This window comes from Cryptomeria japonica, chromosome 1 (assembly GCF_030272615.1).
Source record: "Cryptomeria japonica chromosome 1, Sugi_1.0, whole genome shotgun sequence".
Taxonomy (NCBI): Eukaryota; Viridiplantae; Streptophyta; class Pinopsida; order Cupressales; family Cupressaceae; genus Cryptomeria; species Cryptomeria japonica.
This window is the reverse complement of record NC_081405.1, coordinates 339,591,853-339,603,734: the sequence shown is the minus strand read 5'-3', so window position 1 is coordinate 339,603,734 and position 11,882 is coordinate 339,591,853.

The following is an 11,882-nucleotide window of genomic DNA, read 5'->3' as shown; positions in this document are numbered from 1 at the left end:
GTCACAATGGAAAGTCTAACAAGCAGTTTCTCATCACGACCTAGCCACCACCATTGGATCATCTTTGGATCTTCTCACTCGCGAGGTCTCTAGTCTTTTGGGTGTTAGCATTTTATGCTAGCGAGCTGGAGATTGTGTTTAAATCATGAGGTCTCAAATAGGTATTTGCTGCTCACCACTTCTACCGGGCCTACCACGTGTCAACCTCTGATTCATCTTTGGATCCAATTGGGCATCACCTTAACCACCATGTCACCTTAGGTCAGACCCTCCACTGGACCTAGACCCGCCTTGTCACCAAGTCATGATGGATATTCATCAAGCCATTTCCCATCGCGGTCTAGCGACAAGTGTTGATCTCCAGCCTGCTTGGCCTTTACCTCTTCATCCATTTGTGGCACGTGTCTCCTCTGGCCCACTTGTGGATCCACCTGTTTGCCACTGGATGCCATGTCATGAGAGTATTCATTTTGAGCACTTCACAACCACGGTACAACGATAGCCATTGATAGTCCCAAAATTTTACTCCACCGTTGATCTCCCTCGGATCTGTCATTGGATCTTCTCAATTTGCACAACTCTTAGTCTCTTCTCGCCAGCCTATCACAAAATTTGGGCTTCTTTGAGATGCACACACACACGGTCCATTGAGCCATGTGCTGCCTCTTGCCAAAAGCCCTTAAGATTTGACACTATAGAAGTGTGTTGCATTATATTAAAATACAAAAAATACCCCTTGCACAGCCAATGTAGGATAAATGTTTATGCCTAGCGACATTAACATGGAAGTTTCTCTAGCCTTTTAAAACCCTCTTTGGTGCCCAAGTAAAAAATGCTTTACACAGGCCGATTGCATTTTCTTGGTAGTTTCTTTGCTTCCCATGTTTCACAGGCATGTGAGGGGAGGATTGTTGGCTCTATTTTTCATGCCCTCAAACCAGGCGATTCAAGTTGATTCATCAAGTGCCATTCTGAAAGTGCAGAGAATTTTTTTTAAATGGGCCTCTCAAATTGACTCAAATTTTATGAGTCCCAACAGTAGCTCTGACTGGGGATGGTTGATTGCAAGATCAACACAAGAATTTAGAATCTTAGTTAGAACAGACCACCCAAAAAACATGACACTTCTCTTCTTCTCAAAAAACAAGGGCTCCTTATTGAAAACCACACAACTGAAAACAAAAAGACTGTACAATATAGATTTATTTACAAAATGGCCCTGGGCCATCAAAACTAAATCAATGCTTACCTATATCAAATACATGATTCTCATTTCCATAAACTGAAGGTAAGCTTTAATTTTCACTGTCATCAGCCTGATCACATATGCTACAACTTCTCATCAGCATATCATACAAAGAAAAATTAGCATACTGGTAATCACCAAATAGTTGGAAATCAAACAGACGCTAAAAGTGTTGATCATCAAATGACACATGGTTGTCATATTGCTTACAATCATTTCCCAGCTGGAAAGAAAAGTAACCCAACTCCATCTGATCACTGGGAACATCAGGCACATGCTGACTGCTAGTTTTCACAAAAGGAAAGAACTCATCCTTAATATTGTCTTGCAAACTAGAGAGGAAAATTTCCTCATAAAATGACTGCAACTTAGCATGCTGATTACATATTATATCAGCCTCTTGCAAACATGAAAATGCATGATCATTTGTCAATGATTCATTCACCACTTGCAAATCTGGGAAAATTACTTCAGATTTGTCATTCTTTTTAACATCAAAATCCACACAATGCTTATCAAATTCTGAATTCATATCAACATATGAATCCACATTATCACATATATCAACCTTATATGCATTTTCACATTGTATACTATCCAAATCAAATGTAGGGAGAGAATCAATAACATATGTATCATATGTGAGGCCCCACCTCGACCCAGTTTGACATTTTAGTGGTTTTTATGATGAGACTATTATGGATGCTTTATTTTTATGCATTATGGATTTAGAACTTATATGATTTCATGATTTGGATAACATTGCTATATGTTGATGTTTTATTTATATGCTTTATGATATAGAACACTACATGATTTTTGAATAGGATGAATTTGCGGTGATAAATGTCATTATTGAATTTGCAAGACTTTACTATGATAATAGAAATATGATGTATGTTTTAAGTGTGGATCAAAATTATGAGAATTAGGATGAATTGCTTATGTGAAATTGCTTGGATATAAGATGTATTAAGTTGTTCAGATGTAAATGGTATGCAAGTGATGATGTGTATTACTATTCTTGTGATTTATATTATATGTGGTTATTTGAAAGTTACTAATGTGTACATTGAGATGCGCAGGAAGTTATCCATGTGATCATGGAAATATTACGAAGAACCAAACCTAGACCTATGTACGTTCGTAAAGCTAGGGTTTGTCTATTTGGAGAGACAACACCCCATTTGTGTTGTATTTTATTCATAACAGTAAATAATGCATGTGTGTTAAGTGTTATTTAATTGGTTTATGTAAAATCCACAACAGATGATTTCACGTATAAATTTGTAAAAAGTATTTTATTTGTGTCACTTGACACATGTGTGGATTTAAGTTTGAATTTTTAAATTTGTCTCTTGGTGGGAATTGTTTAACTATAGCTTTTTCAATTAATGTAATGAGATTCCATAAATGCCTTGGGTAAAGAATCTTTGGGATGGTCAACATAGGTTTGACCCCAAAATAAACTTCAGAGGGGTTAAAAAAGGGTTAAATGGACACCTAGAGGTAGTTTAATAGGTTTTCCTAAAGCCCATAAGGTATACCTAAGGGTTAGAGGTAATTTAAGGCAAGTTTCTACTCCCATGTGGCCTTTTAGACACCCTAAAAAGTGACTTTTCTAAGTTGTGCGAAAATTGAAATTAGAAGACTTGAACCTAGTTGTAAACCTTCCTTTTCGAATGAGAGTTCCCTTTCCCATTCTACCTTACCTTCCTCTTTAGTTTTTAGAAACTTGTGAGAACTCACACAATGGGCTTCTTAAGAAAGAATTATAAAATTTGTGGGTAATCACCCACTCTCCATTTTTGGAGACGAGAATTTTGAAAAGAATAAGGTAGATTGTTGAATAGAGAATTTTGCTAAGGGTAGAAAGAGAAGAACCATAGAATTGGGCTGGTCATCCTCAACAAAACTAACCTACCTTTGGGCAGATTAAGGTTGGTTGCATTCTTCTTGTAATGGATTTCTTGTTGCATGTATTTGAAAGTAATGTTGGTATAAAAGATTTCTTTCCGTGCATGTTCTTTTGAAAATTTTAATTGGTATTTTGTACTATATGTTGTATGTGTTTTTGGGAGTCATCAAGACCTCTTACTCTTGGGAGAGAGGAGGATCTTGTGGGTGGTAAAAGTGACAGCCCTCAAGTGAGAGACTCTCGTTATGAGAGTGATCACAAGGGATTTTGTGTGACCCTTGCTGCATGGCTTGTTTATGCAATGAGGGTCATAAGGAGGAAAATAAGGCATGAATGCCTTGGGGGGAATAAGGAATAAGGGGTTTCTATACTTGATGTATTTGGTTTTCCATGAGGTGGCTACATGTTTTTCCATACTTGCAGTTCTCCTCAGGGTACTTGGTCCACTACCACCCTTAAAAAGGTCATCACCAAGGTGTGGTGCAGTGTAGCCGTGTTGGGAGCGTGTTTGAATTTGTGTGTATTCTGTCTTTTGTGTTTGCATGTTTGTTACCCGTCTAGGGCTTGGTTCTCCGAGCTTGGGGGTGGCTACCAATTAGCCTAGGCTGGGAGGTGAGCACTCCATGGTCATATCCTTCATCTTATTTGTAGGTTGTTGAAAGAAAGGGATTAGGACAAGTGGAAAAAATTCGATGGAGTTAATTGTTGCAGAATCCATTTGGAAAATATGTTACTATACTGTTTTAAAATGTCCTCATTATAAAAGTTGAGTGACCTATTTGTAAAATGACTATAGTGTCTTTTAAAGTAATTCCTAGAAATGTAATAGTTATTTGTTATATTGCAAAAGATGAAATGAATAATTCTGGAACAGTTTTCTAAAGTCTGGTTTTCTGAATTTAATTATTGTTGAGTATATTAATAAGGTGGGAAGCAACTAAGTTCATTTTACCCCTTTATGCATGTGAAATAAATCCAGCAAATAAAGAAAGGAATTAATGGTTGTATGCATGTTGTGTTTGAATATAAATATTGCAGTTTAAATTCCTAATTTCATGATTTAAATTTAAGTATTCTAGATAATCATAGTTGCAGAAAATTAAATCACGAATATAATTGCAAAAATAAAACCTAAAGTAGTTATAATTATTTCTATGGTTTTTATTTAATAAATTCTGAATTTATTAAGTTGCTGTTAAATTTATCGATTTCTGGAATTTACTTAGTTGCAAAAATAGAAATCTAGAGTAAATAGTTATTCAATTTAAATGAATTCGTAGTGCTATAGTTGTTGTTTTATGTTTAATAAATTTTGTTAGTTACTTTTGTTGTAGAAAGTAGATCTAGAGTTAAATAGGCTATCTACTTTAAATAGAACAATATTTAATTAGTATGATGTATAAATTTATTTAAGTCTGTCATTATTTAATTGCAGGAAATAAACCTATGACTATATATCTTATCTCAGATTTTAGCAAACTCATAATCAAATCTAAAATAATAAACATTGATCAAAATCTGGATATTTAAATTAATTTGTCTAAGGTTTTCAAAAAAAAAATTTATAACTATAATATATGGTTGCAAAGTAAATTTGGCCAAAACATTATGCATTTAAATATATGAAACTATATATACATATATTTATATATATAAATATACAAATAAATATATATATATATATATTTATATATATATATATACATATTTATATATATAATATATATATTATAAATAAAATAAAATAAAATAAAAAATTATGTTGCAGCGGGGTTTAGAACCCCTGCGGGGCCACGACCACGCAGTCCCTATGCAGGCCGCGACTCCCACAAAGGTTGCAGCCTCTGTGCGAGCTGCGACCCGACCCTCATAGGAGGTGGCGACACTTTGTGCGGGCTGTGCTCCGGGTAGTGGGCCGTGGCACTATGCGGGCCACGACTCACACAGCGGCCAAGGCCACTGTGTGGGTTGCGACCCCCATAGTGGGGCGCCCCACTGGTGGAGCTCGGCACCACCACGTCAGTATTTCTTAACACAGTTGCCTCCACCGCCATTGCCATGGCTACCTTCTCATTCGGCCCTACCAAACAAAATCAAAAAACAAAAAAAAATATTAAACCCTAACCCGGGTAGAGCTAGGGTATTATTAATAATGTAAAATGTTAAAATTTTATAAAAGGTGTAATATATAATGCAAAACACCTAGCTAGGGTTTGCATGATTGTTTTGTTAACAATTTGGGAAATCTTTTTAGTAAATTAAATATATATATATTTATATAAGTATTTATATATAAATATAAATATTTAAATACACACATGTGATATATGAATAGAAAGTTGTAGTTAAAGAATAAAGCATGTCGATAGGATTAAATATTTGATTAGTGTAGTTTTTTTAGATTAAATAAAATCAAGTGGGCAAACATTATTTATTTAATCAACCTAAGGGTATTTCAATAAATAGAAATTTAATTGTCTTATGTGGATATAGGTGTTGAAATTTAAAACCTATGGGACGTTTTTTCGTCATGGGCCTAATTATATCTTAGTTAGATTAATTTGAGCACATCTTAAAGTATGGATTAAATCGGATGCTAGAAGAATAATTTTAATTAGTTTTCTAAAAATCAATTAATAGCTATCCGTGATTAATTTAGCCCACGTAAATTAATTATCTAAATTAATTGTCTTATTAAATTCGAGTAGACATTAAAACCCTTCAATTAGAATTCCACATTTTATCTTATTTAAATTTTCCGAATATAGAGCTAGTAGATAAAGCTAATCCAAACATAGTTAAGACAAAACATGTTGTAGTTTTTATTCATATTTATTAAATTTATTGGTCTTATCAGTTATGTTTTTAAAAAAAAATTATCCCGTTCTTGACCTAAATTTTGGGCATGACATTTTGGTATCAGAGCAAGGTTTCCACACTAGGAACCTTGCTCCACTTATGTTTCGCTTTAGATTATTTAATTATTTTTTATTATATTGATTTTTTATAGGATATTTAAATTTAATTAATTAAATATTTTTCTAAAAGAAATTAGTTATTTAAAATATTTTATTTTTCCTCTTAGGATGCCTCTGATGACACGACAAGCTTGCAAGCGCGGAAGGGGTCCTAGGCGTGAGCGCATAGCACGTGAAGAGGTAGCTAGGGAGGAATCGGTTCCAGAAGAGAACCCAGAAGCACCTCTCGAATAGCCAGATAATCCTAACCGAAACCTCTTAGAAGCAATCTAGAACCTAATTGGCATAGTTCAGGAAAGGATTCCAGCAGAGAACCCTCAGGTTAGAAATCAGGACTCTGGGAGTCATAGATCAGTTGATAGGGAAAGAAGCAGGAGCCTAGCTCCTATTCCTGTAGAGAGTCAGGGTGGAAATGAGCCAGAGTCTGTGCACATACTAGGACCACCTCCAGTGGTGGAGCCAGTTTATTTTGAGAGAGCTCGTCGGGATCCAGGGGATCTTATCAGGGAGGTCATGCACCTCCAGCCACCATCTTTTGGAGGTTCTACTAACGGGGTAGAGGCTGAGACATGGCTTTTGAGTCTTGAGAGGTGCTTTGCATTGCGCTTTTACAAGAGAAACCTAAAAGCACATGTCGCAGTCCATCTGTTGAGAGGAACGACCTCCACTTGGTGGAGATAGGAGGAGTACAAATGCGGATTAGTTCCTGATACTCTCACTTGGGAGATATTCATAGAGAGGTTTCGGGAGAGGTACCTATCAGAACATTTCAGACAACATTGTATAGACGAGTTTCATGACCTCCAACAAAAGGGCTTATCAGTAACCCAATATGAGAGCAAATTCTTTGAGCTGTTGCCTTACGTAGATTATCTAAAGGATGAGAAACTTCTCGTTAACCACTTCATCAAATGGTTAAATGTCGGTATAGCCAGGCTAGTGAGGATGTCTACTCTAGAGAGCCTTCAGGTTGCCATGGAGAAGGCACTGATAGCCGAGGAAATTCAGGTCAAACCACAGGACACTAGGGACCGGTTTCAGAACCGAAACCCCACACCTTAGACTTATGGATTCCAAAAACCACATTGGAAGGGAAACAACCAAAACTCACAAGGGTTCTTCAAACCCCCTCCTCCGCAACAGACACCATAGAACTAGAGGCAAAAGCCTCCACAATATCAGTAGGGCACCAAGCCCAAGCAGTGGTAGTCTCAGGGGCAAAGGTGAGATCATAGAGCGTAGGTGCCTTAGACACCTCCTACAAGGACTCAATAGTCCTCTAGGGGTGGGTACAATGGATCCAGTAGGATAGGAGGATAGGCTTTCTCTAAGCCTCAGGGCACCCAGTTTCAGGAACGGGGTGCTTTCTTTACATGTGGAGCCATGGAGCATATGGCAAGGGATTGCCCTCAGGGTCAGATGGTAGGGAATCAGTGGATGGTTGCTTCAGAGCCGACAATTGGTGATATGGGCAGGTCCCATAGAGTATTCATAGTGGTTGACAACCGCCAGACTGAGCATCAGGTATGATCAAAGGTAACAATGTATCTATTTTGTTTGATTCAGGAGTTACTAACTCCTTTATATCTCCATTGGTGGTGGAGCGTTGCGGGCTAGTGGCAACTAGACAGGGTGTCAGTTGGGAAGTGGAATTAGCTTCAGGGGCTAGAGTGTCAGTGGAATCAGAGGTTAGGGTATGTCAGCTATAGATTGGCAAGACCACCACTTTAGTAGACCTCAGAGTGACACCACTTGGATCTTATGGTATCGTACTTGGCATGGATTGGCTTTATGCCCACAGAGCCAAGATGGATTGCCGCCTGAAAAAGATCGAGTGTGAGGATGATCATGGTTCACCCATAGTTATCACCAGGATTCAGAGACCCGTGTCTCTTCGTATGATCTCCGCAATGCAACTTAAGTGGAGCATGCGAAAGGGATGTTAGCTTTTTGCTATCACTATCAGTGATAGAGGAGAAGAGGAAGAAAAGGAAACATCTCTTGATGACCATCCTATCCTTAAGGGATATTTAGATGTGTTCCCTTCAGAGCTACCAGGAATACCGCCCTATAGAGAGATTGACTTTCATATAGACCTTTTACTAGGAGTCGAGCCAGTTTCCAGAGCACCTTATAGGATGACCACAAATGAGCTTAATGAGCTCAAAATCTAGCTTAAGGAACTCCTTGAGAAGGGCCATAGTCGTCTGAGCGTATCCCCTTGGGGTGCACCAGTCATCTTCGTTAAGAAGAAGGACAGATCTCTCCAATTATGTATGGATTATCGGCAGTTAAATAAAGTAACCATCAAGAACCGATATCCTTTACCTAAAATTGATGATTTATTCGACCAACTTCAGGGTGCCAAAGTCTTTTCCAAGATTGATCTGAAGTCAAGATACCATCAGCTGAGAATAGTGGAGAGTGATATCCATAAGACCACATTTTGCACTAGATATGGTCACTATGAGTTCACCGTGGTTCCATTCGGCCTTACAAATGCCCCAGTTGTTTTTATGAGCCTCATGAATGGGGTATTCCGTACAATTTTGGACCATTTTGTAATTGTGTTCCTTGATGATATACTGATATATTCTCAGAATGAGAAGGAACATGAGGAGCATTTGAAATAGGTGTTGTAGTGTTTGCGGGATAACCAGTTGTTTGGTAGTTTGTTAAAGTGTGCTTTCTTTTGATCAGAGGTCAAGTAACTTGGGCACGTTATTTCTGGTGATGGGATCTCAGTTGACCCATCAAAGATCAGAGCTATTATGGATTGGCCAGCGCCAACCAGTGTGATAGAGGTCAGGACCTTCATGGGCTTAGCAGGTTATTACCAACGTTTTGTCGAGGGATTCTCCAGAGTCGCACATCCTATTACTTCTCATTAGCATAAAGGGAAGAAATTTGAGTGGACAGAGAAGTGCGAGAAGGCCTTTCAGGAACTCAAGAAGGCACTTACTAGCACTCCTATCCTTGTTGTACCAGATCCCTTAGCTGACTTCATGGTTTGTACAGATGCTTCACTAGAGGGTTTAGGAGTAGTTCTTATGTAGGATGGTAGGGCTATAGCTTTCGAGTCTAGGAAACTTAAGACTCATGAACTTAATTATCCTACTCATGACCTTGAGCTCACAGCAGTAGTGCATGCACTTGTGAGGTGGAGACACTTCCTTTTAGGTCATCACTTCAAGCTGCATTCAGATCATCAGAGTCTTCAGTACATTTTCACTTAGTTGAACCTTAATGCACGTCAAAGGAGATGGATGGAGTTCTTGTGCGAATATGATTTTGATGTTCACTACATCAAAGGAAAGGAAAATGTAGTTGCAGATGCTTTGAGTAGGAGATGTCATGAGGTTTACACCATATCTATGGGCACGGATTTGAGAGACCGTATACTACAACACTTGCCAGAGGATGGATGGTATGCAGAGGTTTGTTAGGTAATACGATCTCAGGTTACTCTAGAGGGGAAATATGTGGATTATTCTTTGGAGTTCGATGGACTATTACACCACAAAGGGCACATCTATGTACCTTCCTCCAGGGGATTGCGAGAGTTCATTATCATGGAGGCTCATAGAGCTCCTTATGTAGTGCATCCTAGACTTAAAAAGTTGCATGCTGACTTGAGGTAGTTATATCATTGGCCAGGAATGTGGCAGCTCATTGCTGAGATAGTAGCTCGATGCCTCGAGTGTCAGAGAGTAAAGGCAGAACACCACCATCTAGGGGGGTTGCTCCAGTCTCATGCTATTCTAAAGTGGAAGTGGGATACTATATCCATGGATTTCATCATTGGTCTTCCTATTTCTTCTCGTCGCCATGATGCTATCTTGGTGACAGTTGACAAGTTGACCAAAGTGGCCCACTTTTCACCAGTTAGGACTACCTTCACAACACCAACAGTAGCACAGGTGTTCTTGCGAGACATTGTTAGACTTCATGGCATCCCCCACAAGATTATTTCTGACAAGGACTCCCTCTTCATTTCTTCCTTTTGGAAGTCATTACAAGTAGCTATGGGCACTAAGCTCAATTTCAGTACAGCCTATCACCCAGAAACAGATGGTCAGATAGAGAGGGTTAATCAGGTGTTAGAGGATATGCTTCGCATGTACGTCATGGAACATCAGACCAGATGGGAAGAGTACCTTCTCTTAGTAGAGTTTGCCTATAACAATGGGCATCACACTTCTTTGGGGATGCCACCCTATCAGGCATTATATGATAGACCTTGCAGGACATCATTGAGTTGGGATCGCATAGAGGACAGAGTTGCTCTTGGTCCTGAGATAGTTCGGGATATGGAACATTAGGTGGATTTGATTAGGCAACATCTGAGAGAGGCATAGGATAGAGAAAAGAAATATGCAGATGCGAAGAGGATAGATCGTAACTACTTGGTTGGAGATAGAGTCTTCTTGAGAGTGCGGCCACATAAGAGTCCAATCCATTACAGAAAGGGTTCTAAGCTCACACCTCGCTTTGTAGGACCTTTTGAGATCCTTGAGAGGATAGGCCCAGTTCCCTACCGTTTAGCATTTCCACCTAGCCTATCATGCATCCACGATGTGTTTCATGTATCAGTTTTAAGAAAGTATATCTATGATGAGTCTCATATTTTAGATTGGGATGCCTTGCAGGTGGACTCGGACGGGCAGCTAGCTTTGGATCCCATTCACATTTTGGCATGCTAGATGCTGGCCCTTCGAGGTTGAGAGCTGGACCGAGTTAGAGTCCAGTGGGATTGTTACGATGAGGTCACGGCTTCATGGGAGGACGCAGCACGTATGAGATCCGAGTACCCACACCTCTTTGATGAACTCCACGAGGAAGTTCATGCCTAGAGGGGGAGGGTGTGAGGCCCCACCTTGACCCAGTCTGACATTTCAGTGGTTTTTATGATGAGACTATTATGGATGCTTTATTTTTATGCATTATGGATTTAGAACTTATATGATTTCATGATTTGGATAACATTGCTATATGTTGATGTTTTATTTATATGCTTTATGATAAAGAACACTACATGATTTTTGAATAGGATGAATTTGCGGTGATAAATGTCGTTATTAAATTTGCAGGACTTTACTATGATAATAGAAATATGATGTATGTTTTAAGTGTGGATCAAAATTATGAGAATTAGGATGAATTGCTTATGTGAAATTGCTTGGATATAAGATGTATTAAATTGTTTAGATGTAAATGGTATGCAAGTGATGATGTGTATTATTATTCTTGTGATTTATATTATATGTGGTTATTTGAAAGTTACTAATGTGTAAATTGAGATGCACAGGAAGTTATACATGTGACCATGGAAATATTACAGAGAAACAAACCTAGACCTATGTACGTTTGTAAAGCCAAGGTTTGTCTATTTGGAGAGACAACACCTTGTTTGTGTTGTATTTTATTCGTAACAGTAAATGATGCATGTGTGTTAAGTGTTATTTAATTGGTTTATGTAAAATCCACAAGAGACAATTTCACGTATAAATTTGTAAAAAGTATTTTCTTTGTGTCACTTGACACATGTGTGGATTTAAGTTTGAATTTTTAAATTTGTCTCTTGGTGGGAATTGTTTAACTATATCTTTTTCAATTAATGTAATGAGATTCCATAAATGCCTTGGGTAAAGAATCTTTGGGATGGTCAACATAGGTTTGACCCGAAAATAAACTTTAGAGGGGTTAAAAAAGGGTTAAATGGACACCTAGAGGTAGTTTA